Source organism: Gymnoscopelus microlampas (genome assembly GCF_963454915.1).
Source record: "Gymnoscopelus microlampas genome assembly, chromosome: 9".
Lineage (NCBI taxonomy): Eukaryota > Metazoa > Chordata > Actinopteri > Myctophiformes > Myctophidae > Gymnoscopelus > Gymnoscopelus microlampas.
The window spans coordinates 51763444-51769218 of NC_139946.1; the positions used below are offsets into that span (position 1 = coordinate 51763444).

Here is a 5775-nt window from a genome sequence, read left to right on the forward strand (position 1 = left end):
ATAAATGAGGGCCAATACAAAAATGCAGATTCTCACGTAAAAATATTTGACTAGAATTATTATTTCTAGTCATTTATATTTTAGTTATGATGTCTGACATGGTATTCACGAGCTTGACGTGGAGGCTCGTGAATACTGTTAACAAACTTACTAGCTATTGTATATGAGAAAGGAAGGTGCAATTTTGAGGAACTACAAGAGTGGTTTCTCCGATGCAAGTTGTGGGTTGCAGACGGAGGCCGGGCTCTGACGCCAGTGTTATGATGCACAGACGTTTCTCACACACACACACACACACACACACACACACACACACACACACACACACACACACACACACACACACACACACACACACACACACACACACACACACACACACACACACACACACACACACAGACTAAAAGTGTCTTTTAGCTGCTCTGTAATTTTTATTTAGCTCCTCTCTAGAATATAGAAAAAGGAAAAGAAAAGGAAATTGTTTTGAAACCCTAAATAACATTTCTACAGACACAGGGATCATCTAGATCTTTCTCAAAAAGGTTGATATCAAGGACCCTCGTATTGATACGTTTTAGGCCGTAGACCCACATTTGAAATGATTTTGTGCCCGGTACTCCCATAAGAGAATGTTTGTGTTATTGATGTTAGATAGATTTCATACAGAATGACAGTGAGTGGAACCTATTATCTAAATAGTCATTCTTATACATTCCCTCATTGGTTTAAACGTCTATCTGGTGAAATAATAGTGCAATTAAAGTGTTCTTTTTACTGGGGACCACCTGGAACCCCTCAATGATCCCTAGTGATCCCTGGACCCCATTTTGAGAACCACTTATCTAAGTGACAAAGTTTTTATAAACTTTTATCATGTATTCAATCGATAATCAATTCTAAAATTATATCTAAAATTCTATGGCATCTGAGCAAGATTCTGTACAGGATTCGTCTTCGTATCATATCATATCATATCATAAAACAATGTCATGTACTAGTTCACTGTTTTTAACATTGATTTAGAATTGATGAATATTACATTGTTTTGATTTTGCTCAGCATGGACCGACACAAAACCAACAAACTCCTTCAAAAATCGTCTTTTTCTTTTCATCCAAAAGTGGACATGACTGTATTATTGTATTTCCAAATGTCAATTCTTAAATGTTACATCAGTCTATCCTTCAGCCTACATTGTCTGTTATTGTCACACTACAGCTTTATCATCTCTCATGGATCAATGACACGAACATGTAGGATGGATATATTAGACTATTACACTATATGGCCAATCCAAAGAAAAATAATAATAATGAAAGAAATTGTGAGATTGTTTTCATTTGTTTGTGACCATTAATAACCTTGTATTTTACAAGGTTATTATATATATATATATATAATATCTTCGACATCGTGAAGTCATTGGTGATCTTCGCACACGAAGGACGAACACAAAACACAAAAAACCCTATTCTGTGTAAAGGGAGGAAGAGAGGAGAGAAAACATTCTCACGGTTTTAACCTTGACTTCCCTTTTAGTTTGCTCGGTGTGCGTTGTTGACGTGGTTACCAGTATGTCTAAACTCTACATGACTATTAATGTAGATGTGATGCTGTGGTGTTTACAGTGCATCACTTTGTGCCGCGCTGCCAGCTTGTACTTCTGCTATTTTTGATCTTTATCTTGAACAATGTTTAATCATTTTTACTTTGTTTTACACAAATCTTCTCTTATGGGGGTCCCTGGCACAAAACATTTTCAGATGGGGGTTCACGGTCAATTACATCATTTTGGGGGTATTACCTTGGCACAAAAAATAACTACTGGTTTAGAAGGCATTTGTAGAATGGGCCTCAGGTCTTAATGGGTTAAGGAGTTGATGGTTATCAGTATGTCTAGATGACGTAAATGTAAATGTGTGATGCTGTGGTATTTCTCTATAAGTGTATTTAACTATATGGATGTCTAAATATGACACTAAGAGGAATTCACACTGACCCACGCCACTTGACCAAGTGACGTGTTTAAGGAGTTGATGTTTATCAGTATCTCTATGACGTTAATGTAAATGTGTGATGCTGTGGTATTTCTAAGTGTATTTAACTACCATGGATGTCTAAATATGACACTAGGGTGAATTCACACTGAACCTCACACTGGCTGACATGAGAATCTATTGACTAGACAGACACGCTTTGGAGACGGGTGAGTACAGTACAGTATGTCTGAATTACCTCATTGTAACTTAGTAACAATGATACTTTATATATTCACTGAGGTGAGTGTATCTTATACTGATACATTCACACTATTCAGAAAGGTTAGTGGAGAAGTGGTCCAAATAAAACATTTTTTTTCAAATAAATCCATGTGATATTATATCACATATACAACAGCGTAAATATGAAAATGTAACATTGGTGAGACTCAGCATAGACATAGATTTATTGACAGCATTTATTACAGAACAGAGAGTACAGTACATTAGTTTGTTGTGACGTGTGTCTTTCATTGCAGTTACTTGATGCTGGGGTCAGTTTTCACCTCAAGATACCATGAGGTTTCTAAAGACAATCAGTGTGATCCTGGACATTCTGATCTTGGTACCTGGTAAGGACAGTTTGAAATGGCTTCATATTCACAGTGTGTTCACTCATAGCGCGGCACCGCGCTATGCGTGTAGATCTGACATTTTAGGAAAATCGAGAAGATTTGTGCAAATCTTTGAATATATATTATATGTTTTTAAAGTGAACATTTATAACTCTAATCATTGCTTCTGGGGGTCCCTGGAACAAAATATTTTGAGATGGGGGTCCACAGCCAAATACATATACATTTTGGGGTCCTTGACATGAAATAGTTTGAGAAAAGAACTGTTAGGATTTAGAAGACATTTTGTAGAATCGGAACCTCAGGCCTTAATGGGTTAAACCCTTCTGCAGTGTTCCGGTCAAATCTGTCCGATTTCCAACTTCCCTGAATCATAAGTTTTTCATCTGGATGCCTTGAGACTGAGATTGAGATTTCCTCCCACTAGGCATGTGAACATATAAAAATAGTGATGACCATTTTCACAGAATTTTCAGTTGTTTATTCAACTTTGTTACACCCTTATTGTTCCCGCCATAGGAAATTAATGGGAAAGACTATATTATGTTCATCCAGGAGATGGAAAACACATGATATGATACTGACATGATACTGACATGATACTGACATGATACTGACCATGATACTGACATGATACTGACATGATACTGACCAGATACTGACCAGATACTGACCATGATACTGACCAGATACTGACCATGATACTGACATGATACTGACATGATACTGACATGATACTGACCATGATACTGACATGATACTGACCATGATACTGACATGATACTGACCATGATACTGACATGATACTGACCATGATACTGACCAGATACTGACCATGATACTGACCATGATACTGACCAGATACTGACATGATACTGACCATGATACTGACATGATACTGACATGATACTGACATGATACTGACTAGATACTGACCATGATACTGACATGATACTGACATGATACTGATATGATACTGACATGATACTGACATGATACTGACCATGATACTGACATGATACTGACATGATACTGACATGATACTGACATGATACTGACCATGATACTGACATGATACTGACATGATACTGACATGATACTGACATGATACTGACATGATACTGACCATGATACTGACATGATACTGACCATGATACTGACATGATACTGACCATGATACTGACCAGATACTGACCATGATACTGACATGATACTGACATGATACTGACCAGATACTGACATGATACTGACATGATACTGACATGATACTGACATGATACTGACCATGATACTGACATGATACTGACATGATACTGACATGATACTGACATGATACTGATATGATACTGACATGATACTGACATGATACTGACCATGATACTGACATGATACTGACATGATACTGACATGATACTGACTAGATACTGACCAGATACTGACCATGATACTGACATGATACTGACCATGATACTGACCATGATACTGACATGATACTGACCAATGACCATGATACTGACATGATACTGACCAGATACTGACCATGATACTGACATGATACTGACCATGATACTGACCATTATACTGACCATTATACTGACCACGATACTGACATGATACTGACCATGATACTGACCAGATACTGACCAGATACTGACATGATACTGACATGATACTGACCATGATACTGACATGATACTGACATGATACTGACCATGATACTGACATGATACTGACATGATACTGACATGATACTGACATGATACTGACATGATACTGACATGATACTGACCATGATACTGACCATGATACTGACATGATACTGACTAGATACTGACCAGATACTGACCATGATACTGACATGATACTGACATGATACTGACCATGATACTGACCATGATACTGACATGATACTGACATGATACTGACATGATACTGACATGATACTGACTAGATACTGACCATGATACTGACATGATACTGACCATGATACTGACATGATACTGACTAGATACTGACTAGATACTGACTAGATACTGACCATGATATTGACCTAAATACTGCAACCTACGCACGCACGAGCACACACACACACACACACACACACACACACACACACACACACACACACACACACACACACACACACACACACACACACACACACACACACACACACACACACACACACACACACACACACACAAAGAAGTGTTTATGTTCTGTATATGTACAAATTATGGTCTCCATTTTGAATTTGTATTTATGATTATAATCTTCAGTGTTTGTTCTTTATATAATCACCGGAGAGACCCCTGTTGAGCACTGGTTGAACAAAATGATGATTTATGTGGTTTATGTTATTTTAAAAGCATGAAAACAGGCCAGTCAAATTTGACCGGGAACACTGAAGTAAAGGGGGGGTGCAGCGAACACTGCAGGAGGGTTAAATGTTGTGGGCAATGTACAGATAAATGTAAAATGAGTGAGGTAAATATGAAAAACAATTCTGTTCTATTCTATTATGATAAGAATTGAAGACAATGCCTACTTTCAACTAATTTTATCACAATCATTGGCCAGAATATCAAAATTACCCTTCATGAGTAAAAAGAATAATCGGAAGATTGACCATTTTTGTTGACAGTTGTTCATTTTTTGTCTTTTACAGGTGTTTGTAGTGATGAGTATGGAGTGACCATCACCAATCCATCTCCATGTGTCATGATAGGGTCATCAGTAGATATTGGTTGTTCATATGAATACCCAGTGGGTCTCACTGTCACTGATGCATTCTGGTTCAAGGGCCGTCATCAATACAATTCACGTCTAGAGGATCGTTTTCAATACATTGGTAATAAACTCAATGATTGTACCCTGAGGATCAACAACATAAAAGCCAGTGATACGAAAGATTATTACTTCAGGTTTGAGACAACAGGTGATAAGATGTCCAGTCATCCAGTATCTTTGTCTGTAACAGGTAAACAAGAGTACTTTTTTAACCTTTCATGTAATCAAAATCTAATCTTTCCTGACAATCTCACCAACTGACGTCCATCTTGTTTTTATTCTTCTGATCAGAACTGACTGCACATGTGACTCCTCCCACTGTGTCAGAGGGGACATGGGTGACACTCACCTGTCAAACATCTTGTAAA

The 5775-nt window shown here is 37.6% G+C and overlaps 1 long non-coding RNA gene across 1 annotated transcript; it reads left to right on the forward strand.

Moving 5' to 3' along the window:
* The first annotated feature begins 2101 nt into the window (after window positions 1–2101).
* On the forward strand, window positions 2102–5511 carry LOC311052171. The gene is made up of 3 exons (XR_014601479.1): window positions 2102–2209; window positions 2522–2614; window positions 5286–5511. It is a non-coding gene; the product is annotated as an uncharacterized lncRNA (long non-coding RNA).
* The last annotated feature ends 264 nt before the right edge of the window (window positions 5512–5775 follow it).